Source organism: Heterodontus francisci, chromosome 15, assembly GCF_036365525.1.
Source record: "Heterodontus francisci isolate sHetFra1 chromosome 15, sHetFra1.hap1, whole genome shotgun sequence".
Taxonomy (NCBI): Eukaryota; Metazoa; Chordata; class Chondrichthyes; order Heterodontiformes; family Heterodontidae; genus Heterodontus; species Heterodontus francisci.
The window spans coordinates 31,296,273-31,312,079 of record NC_090385.1 but is presented as its reverse complement, the minus strand read 5'-3'; the positions used below and the strand labels follow the sequence as shown (position 1 = coordinate 31,312,079).

The following is a 15,807-nucleotide window of genomic DNA, read 5'->3' as shown; positions in this document are numbered from 1 at the left end:
GCTATGGAAACAAGAAAGCAAAAGAAAATCCGTAGCTATATTTAGATCAGATTTCTCTAAGTTAACTAAACCTTGTCTAATCAGAGCTATTGTGTCAGGAATCCTTGAGGGCAAAATATCCAACAATAGCACAGAACCTTTTCATAACACAAAACATGGGGAAATGTTGATGAGCAGAAAAGTAGGATCAGTACTAGAATGAGCATTTGAATCATTTAAGACTTTAGAGTGGTCTTCCAACAGTCCAAATTTGGTTTGCCAAATCCAAAATCTCAGTTTTAGGATCTACATGTCAAGGTAGCAGTAGTTTCTACCCAAAGTCCAAGTTAGCGAAGGGTAAAAGTAAAGGGTGCGAGGGAGAGACTGACTTGCATTTGTATAGCAGCTTATATTTCTCAAACATCTCAGAATGCTTCATACAATGGATTTACTTTTGGAGCTCAGTGATTGTTATGTAGACGTGAAGGAAAGGAAGAAAATTGGCAAGAGGAAGAAAGAAAAGTCTATAACTAGAGACCACCAGGGACCCAAAGACTGGACAGCCACCATTAGACTCTTGGGGAAACTGACAAAGCAGTGAAACACAAGCTGTGGTAGCAATCTGACAATCCCCTCTCATGGGACTGTAGGAAACTGGATATATAGTTGTCAGGTTAAAGGGAGTTGGTAGTTTTACAAGTATCTGCCACCGTCATTTAATTTCTATCAGAAGTACCTCTGGACTAGGATAAGGAAATTCAGCTGGTATCTGTACTCTAGTTCATTATCAAATCACTCTCCGTGAAGGGTAAGTCGGGTTGGAGCAGAATTTAGCTCGGCCCTTACATTCTCTTTAGTTATAAAGCTGACGGACACACACTGTCTGAATTTATCTAAAGAATGACCACCTGGGTTTGGGTGTCTAGAACCTGTGAAACCTTACCCTAAAGTGACATTCAGGACTTCTAAAGGGGCCGGCATGAGCAAAGTAAGATTCTTAATTTTTGTTTGAAAGAGTTCAATATAAATCAACATGACAGTTTGTTAATTTCGAATTTACTTCTAGGCAATTCTTTTTTTAAATTATTCTTTCATTGAAAGTGAGAGTAATGGCCCTTGAGAAGGTGGTGAGCCACCCTCTTGAACCCCTGCAGTCCACGTGCTGTAGGTACACCCACAGTGCTATTAGGAAGGGGGTTCCAGTCTTTGACCGAGCGACAGTGAAGGAACAGCGATACAGGTCCAAGTCAGGATGGCGTGTGACTTGGTGGGGAACTTGCAGATAGTAGTATTCCCATGCGTCGGCTGCCCTTGTCCTTCTCGGTGGTAGAGATCCTGTGCTTGGAAGTTGCTGTCGAAGGAGCTTTGACAAGTTGCTGGAGTGCATCTTGTATATGGTATATGTTGCATATACTATGGGCCAGTGGTGTAGAGAATGAATATTTAGTGTAATGGATGGAGTGCTGATCAAGCAGGCTGTTTTGTCATGGATGGGTGGGCAAACATTTTGAGCATTTTTGGAGCTGCACCCATCCAGGCAAGTGGAGAGTATTCCATCACACTCCTGACTTGTGCCTTCTAGATGGTGGATAGGCTTTGGGGAGACAGGAGGCCAGTTACTCACTGCAGAATTCCCAGCCTCTGGCCTGCTCTTGCAACCAGAGTATTTATATGGCTGGTCCAGTTAAGTTTCTGGTCAGTGGTAACCCCCAGGATGTTGATGGTGGGGGATTCAGCGACAGTAATGCCAATGAACGTCAAGGGGAGATGGTTAGATTCTCTCTGGTCATTGCCTGGCACTTAAGTGGCAAGTAACATTCGTGCCACACATCAGTCCAAACTTGAATATTGTCCAGATTTTACTGCATCTGGGTGCAGACTGCTTCAATATCTGAGGAGTCATGAATGGTACTGCACACTATGTAATCATCAGCGAACATCCCCAATTCTGACCTTATAACGGAGTGGAGGTCATTGATGAAGCAGCTGAAGATGATTGAGCATAGGACACTATCCTGAGGAACTCCAGCAATGATGTCTTGGGGCTGAGATGATTGGCCTCCAACAACCACAACCATCTTCCTTTGTGAGAGTATGACTCCAACCAAAAGGAGAGACCCCCCCCCCCCCCCACCGAATGCCCCCCTAACCACACACACTCCAATTCTCATTGATCTCAATTCTGATAGGGCTCCTTGATGCCACACTTGGTCAAATGTTGCCTTGATGTCAAGGGCAGTCCACTCTCCTCACCTGTGGAATTCATCTCTTTAGTCCATGTTTAGACCAAGGCTGTAATGAGGTCTGGAGTCATTTAAGTTATTGATATGTGCATTTCATACGCTGCATATTGGGGCTTAAAAGGAGCTTATAAAATGTATGCAAAGAATCTTTGTAAATTGATCTCAAGTCTAACTAAAAGGTGATGCTTTTAAAGGGATGTTTTTGATTTCAATCTGAAAACAATCCAGCAACAAATGTCACAACAGGCCCACTGTTCCAGCCATCAGCTCCTGAGAATAACTTCTAAGGGACCTATGCAACTTCTGTGCACAGCTCGAGTAAGAATACCTTTTGCCAGAAAGAACACACCTGTCACCTGTACAAAGTCATCAAACAACTACACCCTTTCTTAATAGTAACAGCCTTTACCAGGACCTGTATTTGCAAGTAGCTGTGAGCCAGCTCTGCTATAGGCTCCTATTCAAAGATAGAAGCTTGGCAACAGGTCAACTTGTTTTCCATTTCATCATCTGGCTTCTAGTTGCTGTTGCTGTATGCTAATCAGCATGAACCATCTGAGAAAATGGAAAGAGATCTGCCCACAACTTGCTGCTTTATATTACCATGTCTCACTCCTTTATTTACTAATGAATAGAATCACCAAACGTTTGAAAGTTTACCTCCAAGGAAGACAGAGAAAGGGCAGTGCAGCAGTTATTAGAGGATATAATTAATAATTTAACAGATTGTGCTGTGATTTGCCTACTGAATCATGGCTAAGAGAACACCATGTGATAACAGACATGCATAGTTCATATTTCAGTTACAACCTTCTGAAAGTTAATCTGAAACACATCTTTGCATACTGATGGCAAACAAGCAAACTGTCACCGGTGTTAACGGAGCCTTGTGTTGTGTTTAGGTTGTCTCTTTCTTCTATTTGGCACGGAAGTAAAATAAGTTCAACGCTCCACAACATCGGAGTTATTTAACCCATCAGAGATCAGCTAACTCACCAGACCAGGAAGTGGCATTACATACGAACATACAAATTAGGAGCAGGAGTAGGCCACTCGGCCACTCCAGCTTGCTCCACCATTCAATAAGTTCATGGCTGATCTGATTGTAACCTCAACTTCACATTCCCACCTACCCCAATAACCTTTCACCCCCTTGCTTATTAAGAATCTATCTACCTCTGCCTTAAAAGTAAAGTATTCAAAGACTCTGCTTCCATCGCCTTTTGAGGAAAAGAGTTCCAAAGACTCACGACCCTCAGAGAAAAACATTTCTCCTCATCTCTGTCTTAAATAGGCAACCTCTTATTTTTAAACAGTGACCCCTAGTTCTAGATACTCCCACAAGGGGAAACATCCACCCTGGCAAGACCCCTCAGAATCTTACATGCTTCAATCCTACTCTTCTAAACTCCAGCGGATACAAGCTTAGCCTGTCCAGCCTTTCCTCAGAAGACAACCCACCCATTCCAGGTATTAGTCTAGTAAACCTTCTCTGAACTGGGATTGTAATTGGGATTCTCTTGGTCTGTGTGGCTCAGTAATGCACTGGGCTGTGCCTTTACTAACCCAATAATCAGGAAAGCCCATGGTCATTACTTTTACAAGATTGTAATCTCCAGTACAGCATGGCAACACCAATTGGTCAGTATTTTATCCACAGAATCACAGGTTCAGCACAAGACCATCAACTAAATCATGCGTTCTGCGAAAATAAACTAAGGACACTAAACTCTATCGACAAATGAACCCCTCCAAAACTATGTTCAAAATAATTACAGGCTTATAAAAAAGCTTCAGAATTCTGTCCGTTCAGTCCTTTGTCATTTATTCTCTCTGCTTCCAACATTACTGCTCTCCCTCTCCCATATTTTCTTTCTTTTCCTCTCCTACAACATATCATTTATCTTTGGACATTTCTTCATCCCTGTTCCACAACTGCTTCATTCTTGAATTGACTCTTCATCCAGGTTTCTTCACGGCCTTGCTGCGATCCTATTCTACGGTTCGTTTTCTTTTCTTCATCACCATTGACATCGCAGAAGCCACAAAAACAACAACACATGATCAACGTGGCTTTTTCTTTGAAAAAAAAGTGTTTAAAACTCAATTTCTATAAACAAGGTACACATTGATCCCAGTATGATGCTAGTTTAATTAATTCATAGTATAAAAACACTTTGGTGAAGAGCAGGAATGTACCCCTGATGGTGAAACAATTGCCTTTACCAGAAACCAGGAAGGGGCAGCAAAAATAATAATAAAATAGACATCACCAGGCCAAGTGTCTGCAGCCTATTTCTCCAATGCATGCAAATGAAGTAGTTTTAGTACATCTTATCTGTATGGAGTTTCCTCAGGCATTGGGAAGTAAACACAAAAAAAAAAGTTTAAAACTTTATAATAAGCACACATGTGTAAGGAACAGATTGTTCTCATTCAACAACTTTGGAAAAAAGACTGAATTTTATTTTCTCTGATAATGTCAACAATGGAAAGGCTCTCTACAAAACAAAGTGAAACTTCATTGCATGCACAGGGGATGAGAACAGGGCTTCAGCTACAAGGCTCTATTGAGATGGCTGATCTCAGCTATAGTATTAGAACTGACTTGAGTTGCCCTAGAAGGGGGTTAAAATTAATAACCTGCAGTCCCCACTCTTGACTGCTAAGCAGTGAGCCCTGCTGGAAAGGGCACGTGAATGTCAAATGAAGGCACAGTTAGGATTATCTGTGATGTATCTCCATGATCTATTAGCGTGTTGACCACATTCACTCCCAGGTTCTCATGTGAAAAATATCCACTTAGATGAACGAAAGATTTGCATAGCATCTTTCCTGACCTCAGGATATCTCCAATCACTGTTGTAATGTGGGAAAAGCAGCAGCCAATTTGTACACAGCAAGATCCCACACAACAGTGTCATTATCACCAGATAATCTGTTTTAGTAATATTGATTTACAGATAAATATTGTCCAGAAAACTGGGGAAACCTTCTCTGCTTTTCTTCAAAAGAATGCCACAGTATCATTTACATCCAAGTGAGCAGTCAGAGTGTTGTTCGTGCCCATGGAGTCACAGTCTAAGAGAAGTTTTGGGGAGGCAGAGGAAACATTTCTAAAATATAAACAAGTGTACCTCCTGAGTTTCTCTCAACACCATCCCTCCCCCCCACCAAGCACCCCATCCCACAGAAGGAACCAACAAATTATCCTCAACAATGCGTTAGTGATGCTTTACAAAAAGGTATGGGATTTGTAGTTTTTGGAGCTTACTATGTATCATCTACTGCCGCTGCAAGTGTGACAAGAGTATCACAGAATGGTGGTGCCCAAATGAAGACTGCATGATACCTGCGGCAAATTTAATATATTAAAAGACAGAAGGAACACTTTCCCCAAATTCAATGCAATTGATATAAAATGCATACCGTGCTGGATTTTGCACCATATTAAATGTGCCCATCACTATGATAGTAAATCTAGTTTGAAGAATTTCAACTGATACTATTTCCAGGGCCACTGAGAGGAATTTGGGGGCTCAGTATATCTTCATTGCGACCCACCACCATATGCCAATCTTTGCTGTCAATGAGTTCAATTTCAAGATCTGTTACAGATTATAAATCGAATGGAAATTAGGAAATGCATATTTGTAATTTATCATTTAACAAATGAATAAGATTTTAAGTTCATTTAGCAAAAAGTAAATAATTTTCCCCACTCCCTGAGCCTGGGGCCCTGACAAACATAAATGTTACACCACTGCAAATTTGGGGCCCTGGTAGAGTTGCACCCACTTCTCCCAACTCCTTGTCAGTGCTAACTATTCCACACAAAAACTATAAATCAAAGTATCGGAGCAGCACACTTTCAGGAAAACACAATCCAAAATAGAATTCCTAATTGTCAGCTGACTATTAAAAATTCACTGAACAGAAAGTATTCATCGAACTGGAACAGAGTGTTACCATAGTCCATATTTACCGGGTCAGTCAGGGTTCGGCTATTCCAGTGACTAATTCACAGTTTATTTCTTCATTCACCATACTACACCATGTATAAAGTTACCTTCCTTCAACCAGAAGGATTAATGTCATCTTAATCTTGTTTCTTTTCTATGCTAAACCACCTATGCAGGTTCCAAAAATAATAGAAAAATAGAAAGCTCAAAAACCTTTTTCAACATGCTCAAGCTTTAGAAAACCCATCCCAGCTGCCATGGTATTCAATGCATCCCAGTAAAAGTTCTGCAATCGATCTGACTTAAGCAGAATGTAGCCATTTGCAACCTTAATATACAACAGGCCTAAAAAGGTCAACTGTGCTCTGAGATGTACATCTTAAGGTCAGCTTCTGTTTCCTTTCTCAATCTGGTGCTGTTTATTCATGAAGATCATTAACAGTGTGATTGTACAACTGTGTTGTCACCAAGCTTGCTTAGCATACTGGCATCAATGTGCTGTAGGGAAAAAAGTCACACATATACTTACAATTTATTATATGCAGCAAAATGTAAGCTTTTTAACATTACTTAATGCTGCTGACTCCCAGCACAGTCTTGTGCAGTCAGACCCAGCAATTACAAACGTACTGGTCTGCACAATGGCACTGGAGACCCACCTTTTTCTGGGTCTCATTCAATATCCTGAGCAGATTCAGTGCTGCAGAATGCCTTGTGTCATAAAACTGCTTCATTACACAGCATGCATGGCACAGTGGGCTGACAACAATTTTATCCAGGTTTCTTTTTAAGTGTTTCGTTGCCTCATTGGAGACCAATTGAGATAAGAGAGAGCTGATCACAAGCCCAGAATACTGAGTCTCCATTTTCTGAACGAGCCTTTAATAACTCTTGGGGGGATACAAACAAAGTGGAATTAAAACCACACGGAGGAATGGAGATTGGTTTTGTGTCACACGCCTGCAACCAGAAAGAGCCTTTGTTCACTCATCTGGGTCATTTTCTCGAGAGTTTTCTCCCAATTTTCTCCCCCCATCCCCATATTGAAGACACAAATCTTGCTGATGTGCAGTTCTGCGATGCCTGGTCATTCTCCACACTTAGCTATTCAACTGCAGAGGGCATCATAGGCAAGACTGTGCTTACACAAAGCTAGAAGTTGCTTTGCGATTTTTAATACATGTTCTTAACTATGTGCAGCCATTAGTAATTAAGGACTGAGGTTCTCACTGGACGTGTGACAATATTAATATCACCTCAGATGGGGCTGAAAGGGCAACTTGTGAGTAAAGTAGCAGTCATTATGACTCAAAGGTGAAGTACCATCTCTGACCAAGAAGGTCCCAGACTTAATCTGTGCTGAGTTAGCTCATCTGAGCCAAGGCTGGGGTGGAGGTACTACAACTAATCTCAGTACCAATGGGTTAGCAATCCTGACCACAATCCAGTGACACATACTGAAAGTGGGAATATGCGGATGACAAAGACACACCCAGCTATGATATCTCCATACATATTCATAGTTTACACATGAACAATAGTCACTTGGGTGGTACCAGCGAATGACTGCTGTCCTTAGAAGCACCCAAGTAAAAGTGTCAACTCATTCAGCAGAGCTGCAAAATTTGGAGGGAACAAAAAAAATGCAATTGTTTTGTTTGATTTTGGGGACCATCCTCCCCCCACTCCCTTAATTTTCTCTCTGTAAGGCAGTGGCCCATAATTGGATATGGTTCCACAAGTACTGGCATGGAGCCTTTCAGTATATTGCCAAAGGGCCAGTTCCCACCTGTGAGACAGTGATTACCAGCAAATTGCGTGACTGCTAGAGGAATCATAGCCAAGCCAAATATCGTCCCCACAAGATGTAAAAACACCACTTTACATTAGGAGGCAAGAAACAATAATCAGAAGTTGGAACACTGACTAATTTTTCTCATTACCAGTCCAACCACTGATCAGGAATCGAACAAATCTGGGATCATCCTTATTTGGCTTCCAAATTGTACAGCGCATTTAGCCATGCATCAGGTACACCTTGTTCATACTGGGTTTAACTCAGTTGTGATGGCAACAACACAGTCAAAACACAATACAAAGTGGAGCTACAATAACTATATGCTTATCAACACAGAAGGACCTAATTGGAGATCAAATAGCAATAACAAAATATACTGGACACATGAACATTGTATTAGGCCTCATGATAAATGGACACTAAACTCAATTGTTTTACAGTCCCGGAAAACTGATTAATTCCACTCCTTGAGGTGAGCTCATGCATCAGTGAAACTTGCAGTAGAATTTTTGCATTCCTGAGCCCCACCTGACAACGTACTAACAAGTCTTTCATGATGTCATTACACAAAAGAATAATTTGCCACGTGCATTGTCGTGATAAAATACTGTTGTAACATCTTTACATTTTACTACAAACAAACACAAGGAAGCAAGACTTTGGGAATAATTTGGACTATCTGTTTTTCTCCCCTAGTTTCCCTCTCCCAACTGTTTGCTAAGCTACAGTGTCACAGGCACCAATCTTCCTCCAGTACCTCACCCAGGTATAATAGTACCAACATGTCAGCAGACAATTTGACCATGTACATATATGTACTTCCAGCCAGGGTCACTCGATAATTATTAGGAGTTGGAACCCAGGCGAATATCCTATTCCCTAACCAAAGGGTGATGCAGACAACTGTAACATGCAGGGAACAGCTGGTTCAGCAAAGGAAGGGCCTCGAACCTTCCTGGTCTGTGACTCACCTACTTTCCTGACAAATTCACAGCCATCCAGGAAGCCCCAATCTGTTATTTCCTGTACTGCCTTCAAAAGACAATGATGGATATGAAGATAAAAAATTTTCAGGACTGCGGGGAAAAGGCTGGGGAGTGGGATTAGATGAGTAGCTCTTACAGAGAGACAGCACAGACATGATGGGCCAAATAGTTACAGCACAGAAGGAGGCCATACTATGCGCAAGATGTTTCTGGAACCACAGGAGGTACTCAAATTCATCAGGATAGGTTTCCAAAGAAAAACAGTCAGGTTTCCAACCCTCGCGGATTGTCCGCAAATCTCCCAGAGTGAACAATTAGTATCGTGAGCACTGGTGCTGGCAGACCCATCAAGGAAAAGTACTTCACATTCATGGTCTTGCCTTTTTACTCTCACTTTGAGGTTTGAGACAGGTCAGAACTGCAGCCAGGGAACTTATAGTCATAATTAATTCAATTTATCGAATCCCTGTTTCAAAATGGATTCTTCTCAACCCTGATCTTAATCATAGGATCATACAGCACAGAAGGATGCCATTTGATCCATCAAATATTGCCTGTACCAACTCTTTGAAAGAGCCATCCAATTAGCCCCACTTCTCTGCTCTTGCCCAATATCCCAGCAATGGTTTCCTTTTCAAGTATAGATCAAATCCTCATCCTCTGGTTACCGACTCTCCTGCCTGTGGAAAAGTTTTTCTACTTATTTACTCAAAACCCTTCAGGATTTAAACAGCTCTATTAAATATTCCCTCAACCTTCTCTGCTGCTGGGAGAACAAGTGTCATTAGTCTCTCCACAAAACTGAAGTCCCTCACCCTTGGTATTATTATTCTAGGATATCTCCTCTTCACTCTCCCCAAGGCCTTGACATTCTTCCTAAAAGTGCGGTGCCCAGAATTGTACACAATAATTCTGCTGGGGCCTACCCAATGATTTTTAACGGTTTAGCACAACTTTCCTGCCTTTGTACTCTTTTGCCTCTATTTATAAAGCCACAGATCCTGTATGCTTTTCTTAACAGCTTATCCTGCCACATCCAAATGTTTGTGTACGTAATAGGATCTGTTCGTGATTCTGGGCTAAATGTCAATGTCCCTAACCAGAATGCCTGAATATACCCTATCCCTGCCAAAGAGGCTCTTTATATGTTGAATTCTGTACTTCAGCAGTCCAGCAAGTATGGATTAACTTACTGATTAAAAGGGATAAATTATGAGGACAGGTTGCATAGACTAGGCTTATATTCTGGTGGAATATAGCACATTAAAGGATGATCTAATTGAGATGTTTAAGATGACAAATGGATTTGGTAAGGTGGAGAGAAATAAACTATTTCCTCTTGTGAGGACAAAGGGGCATAATCTTAAAAATTAGAGCTAGACTCTTCATGGATGATATCAGAAAGCATTTCTTCACACAAAGGTTAGTGGAAATCTGGAGGTCTCTTCCCTGAAATGCTATTGAGACTAGTTCAATTGAAAATATCAAAACCGAGATTGATGTTAGGCAAGGGCATTAAGGGTATGGAACCAAGGCAGGTATAGATCAGCCATGATTTAATTGAATGGTGAAACAGACTGAAAAGCCTGAATGGACTATTCTTGTTCCTACTGACAGCTTCACAAAATACATACAGTATTGACTAAACAACAACAACAACTTGTATTTATACAGAACCTTTAAGGTAGTAAAACTTCCCAAGGCGCATTACAGGAGCATTATCAAAATAATTCCTGGACTTCTCTAAAATGCAACATTACGGTGATAATCTGTTATACTTGTGGCTAATAATGCATATATAATAATCACAGATTTCACATTGCACAGGTATACAGCAAGTTGTTTTTTTTCCATTTAGCAGCCACTCTGTTAGAGAATAAGTTTTCAGTTGAAACCTTGCAAAAATTCACTATATCTCTCTCATAGGACAATGTTACTTTTCAAGAAAAAGAATTTCAAAATTGTAGCGCAGCATTTAAATTTACTCTTTGGTGGGGGAAAAAAAAAAGACAAAAAATTTCTTCAAGAGATTGCCAATGGCTTCAATGGGTAAACTAGCAGACATCTAAAAAGAGATCAGCCGGTTGTTCTTAGTATTGATATTTGAAAGATAAAGCTGATTTTATTTTTCCTGAGCCCACAGTAATTGGCTTTGTGTGAGACACTGCTGTGGGAGAGAATACCTCCAACTTCGAAAGCACTGTTCTGTTGAAATTTGATGGGCAATTTAACAGGTTGTTTTCTGCCTTCAGAAATTGGAGTGTAATCTTGTCACTTTTATTTTGATGCTGACTAACACGAACGTGAACTACTTCAATTCCTGCTAGATACGTTTGGTCCAGACTATCGGATTTCTTCAGCCATGGCAGCAGAAATCAGGTCAATCAAGATTCACGAGCAGTACTCAGTTTGCACTTCGCAAATGGTTTTGATGGCAATTTAAAGTAATGACCGAGGATGTTAATCCTACTCTGAATAGCAGGAATTAAATTAATCATAACATTGAAATTCCACAGCCTGATTTACTGACGATACTGTTTGTCTGACTTTGATTTGGAAATACTAGTTAAAATCAGGTGCTAGACCCCAAGTATTTATTATTGTGTGTAATCAAGGGCTGAGTTTTGTAATCAGAAACAAAAATCAAACTACAGTCTAAGTTTTGCAAATTGTATGCATCATCCACTTCCATAGCATAAAAAAAGTCAATAAGGTAGCAACCTTTGCAAACCACAGGCAGTTTAAATAGTATTCCCAAATTAAAGTAACTCAACTGTAATACAATATAAATAGCAGACCATGATCATGAGGTGGTTTTGCATATCTGCAAGCTCATTACATCATAATGCTGTTTATCGATGGCAAACATACAGGTACGGGGAATCAGCTCCAGATGTTTACCAGGCAAGTACAAAAAGCACCAACTCTTTCAGCAGCTTACAAAACCCACTGTGGTTATTCAAGGCTATTAAGGCTCTGGAGACCTTCAATGATTGAGACAGCCATCTTGATTAGGAATGCCATCAAGGCTCCCTATTCCTATGGGGTGGACTCAAAACAACACTGGCATAATGCTGCTGCTGCAGCTGCACATTTGCAGTTACTTAAAATTTACATTCATTGAAGATGGCAGGACAAGTTGATAAGTCTGTTAAAATGCATAAGGAATCCTTGGCTTTATTAATAGAGGCAGAGTACAAAAGCAGGGAAGTTTTGCTAAACCTTTATAAAAGACCGGCTATGCCTCACCTGGAATATTGTGTTCAATTCTGGGCACCGCAATTTAGGGAGAATTGAAAGGGTGCAGAGGAGCTTTACTGGAATGCTACCAGGGATTCAGTCATGTGGAGAGACTGGAAAAGCTGGGATTGTTCTCCTTAGGGTCAAGAGGGTTAAAGGGGGAAATTAGTGGAGGTGTTGAAAAATCAGGAATGGTTTTGATAAGAGTAGATAAGGAGAAACTGTTTCCAGTGGCAGCAGGGTCAGTAACCAGGGGACATAGACTGAGGGGAGTTTGTGTGATCTGGAATGGACTGCCTGAAAGGGCAGTGGAAGCAGATTCAATAATAACTTTTGGAAGGGAATTGGGTAAATACTTGAAAAGGAGAAAAATACAGAGTAATAGGGAATGGGCAGGCGAGTGGCAGTAATTGGATAGCTCTTCCCAACAGTTGGCATAGGCACAATGGGCCAAATGGTCTCCTTTTGTGCTGTATAAAATGCTGGATATACACAGTAAATCAATCAGCATTTGTAAAGTAAAAGGATAATGTTCCTGGTATTTTGCCCTTTATATAAAGAATGAATTCAGATCAACAGCAGCTTCACACCTATTTAGAACTACTTTTGCAGTATAGATGGGGGTACAGTATTACAAAAACAACCGTGAAAACCATGGATTTGAGGGACATTTGAACAAAATGTAGATTTGGAAGAATGACCAATATAAACAAACTCTGGACCTGAATCCTGCACATTAACCTGCTTTACCTGCCTGACCTGTCCACAGATCCAGTACACATTTAATCACCTCCCCTCCCCAAATAGAACCGATTTATAGTAACATTCTCCCCACCCCCCTCCCCACATACACGCCTCAGCCAGAATCAATATCATTCGATTAGTGTTTAGCTCCCTTTCAACAGCAAATACTCAGATTAACGCAGTTTGCAAAGCTTCCGACAGTTTAGGCTGTTCAATAAATGCGATTGAATTTTGACTTCGCACTAACATGTTTCATCAGCGAGACCCTGTGTCGATGCCCAAACCTGGAATTCAATGGGACGGAAATTCCAAACTCCCAAATGTGTAGCTCTGATACCATCGCTCCTGTGATCCCCAACTTAAACAATTGAATATTCTATTCACGGTCAACACTCAAATTCGTACAACTAGATTTATCCTACAACTAATTTATATTTAATCGTAGTCCCATTATTCCAACAAATCCAACACAAAGTCTGGGATTTCAATGTTCCCATTATTGTAACCCCAATATGATTGCTCAATTCAGGTTCTGCAATGAGATTTCACTCCCCGTCATTTCAGCACAATCTCACCGTATTCAGGTCCTACGTTGTGGATTTCTTTCCTGTCCCAGCGCTGTATTTATTTTAAAACTGTTACTTAAAAATAAACAATTGTTATCCTTCCACTAACTGCCCGAGCAAGTGTCGTTCCTTTCATTCTCTACCTGCAGCTCAACTCATTTGACGCCAATCACCATCGATCTACAGAACAAAGAGCTGGGGACAACGGTTATTTAAAAAAAACAAATAAATAAACACTGCCCGAATCAGAAACCAGCACCCAAAACACCAACACTACCTAACACACCGTTTAATTTCAGGTTCGGCTGCGCCTGAAACTTACCTGTCGAATCTTTCTGGAAAGTGGGAGGGAATTACCAAAGTCGAACGAATCCCTTATTGATTGAACAGGAACAGAGAAAGTCCATTCTTTGGCGAATAAATGCTTCAAAGCACAGATCGTACCCCCAGCAAAATAAAAGACACATTCAAACTGCATTCACCATTGTACCAATCGCCATAGTACCAGGCGCACAATTAACACACTTTAACTAGAGACTCACCTAATCCTTTTGGAAAGGGGGAAATAAAGAAAAGGAACTGACGTTTGGGAGGCGGGCACGTCAGCAGGGAGACCTGTACGTCAGCCAGCCACACTGGGAGGGTTCTGGCTCACTGGTGTGTGGTGCAATCATTTAGCTGTGAAATATGAGTACTCTCACTGTGGATTATATCTCACTGCAAAATGTAACAAACCATTTACTGAAAGCTACTTAGATTTGCAACTAGGATTGTCACATTTACGTCCAACCCAAAACCAGACTAGGGACACAGGGTAGGGTTATATCTGAACTGATATATTGACCAGATGAATATCTATTTGAAATCTTATCAACGTTAAGCAACTCCCCCACACCTGAAGATACAGAAGTAAATGGCATTACATAAAATTTCTTTAAGGATGAATTTTCCAGACTGAACTGAACCAGACAGCAGTGGTGATAACTGGCAAAATGCATGAAATCAGCTCTATTTTCACAAGAGCAGTGAGCTCCAAGCATAACCAACTCCTGCTGTTTGAAGCTCAGCATTTAGAGGAGAGGATATCTGAATCTATGGCAGGATTTAAGGTCTTTGAGTTTACAAAAATGACTGGCAGCAATTTTGGGACATGAGAGAACAAATGGTGCAGCACAATATAGAATCAGAGAATAGCCCAGAACAGAAGGAGGCTTTTCGGTCCATCGAATCTGAGGTGGCTCTTTAAAAGAGCAATGCAGTTAGTCCAACTTCCTTGCTCTTTCCCCTTAGCTTTGTAATTTTTTCTCCTTCAAGTATTTGTCCAATTCCTTTTTACAAGCTATTATTGAATCTATATCTACCATCCTATCAAGCTGTGTATTCCAAATCCTAACCATGCATTGTGTAAAAAATGTTTTTCCTCATGTTGCCTCTGGTTCTTTTGTCAATCAGCTTAAATTTGTGTCCTTTGCTTCAACCATTGAAAACAGTTTCTCTTTATTTATTGAACCCTTCATGATTTTAAACATCTCTATCAAATCTGCCTTCCCTGCTTTTCGGCGAATAACCTCAGCTTCTCCAGTCTATCCACATTACCATCATTCCTCATCCCTGGAACCATTCTAATAAATCTCTTCTTTACCCTTTCCAAAGCCGTCACGTCCTTCCTAAAGTGTACTGCCCAGAATTGGACACAATACTCCAGCTAGGACCAACTAGTGTTTTATACACGTTTAGTATATCTTGCTGGCTTTTGTACTCTGCCCTTATTTATAAAGCCCAGGATCCTATATGCCTTACTAACTGCTTTGCTTGAGATGGCTTGGCCATGTGAGCCGCATGGAAGATGGCAGGATCCCCAAAGACACATTGTACAGCGAGCTCGCCACTGGTATCAGACCCACCGGCCGTCCATGTCTCCGCTATAAAGACGTCTGCAAACGCGACATGAAATCGTGTGACATTGATCACAAGTCGTGGGAGTCAGTTGCCAGCATTCGCCAGAGCTGGCGGGCATCCATAAAGACAGGGCTAAATTGTGGTGAGTCGAAGAGACTTAGTAGTTGGCAGGAAAAAAGACAGAGGCGCAAGGGGAGAGCCAACTGTGCAACAGCCCCGACAAACAAATTTCTCTGCAGCACCTGTGGAAGAGCCTGTCACTCCAGAATTGGCCTTTATAGCCACTCCAGGCGCTGCTTCACAAACCACTGACCACCTCCAGGCGCGTATCCATTGTCTCTCGAGATAAGGAGGCCCAAAAGAAAGAAAGAACTGCTTTGTTAATCTGTC

At 41.1% G+C, this 15,807-nt stretch overlaps 1 protein-coding gene across 2 annotated transcripts in view; it reads right to left on the bottom strand.

Annotated features, from left to right (window-relative positions):
• The window catches only part of lnx2b (ligand of numb-protein X 2b), a 78,939-nt gene extending 64,799 nt beyond the window's left edge, over positions 1 to 14,140 (bottom strand). The window contains exon 1 of one of the 2 annotated variants that reach the window (XM_068047347.1): positions 14,061 to 14,140. The gene's annotated coding sequence lies outside the window, so the exon portion shown is untranslated. The other variant, XM_068047346.1, reaches the window with a different exon arrangement.
• Positions 14,141 to 15,807: the final 1,667 nt, after the last annotated feature.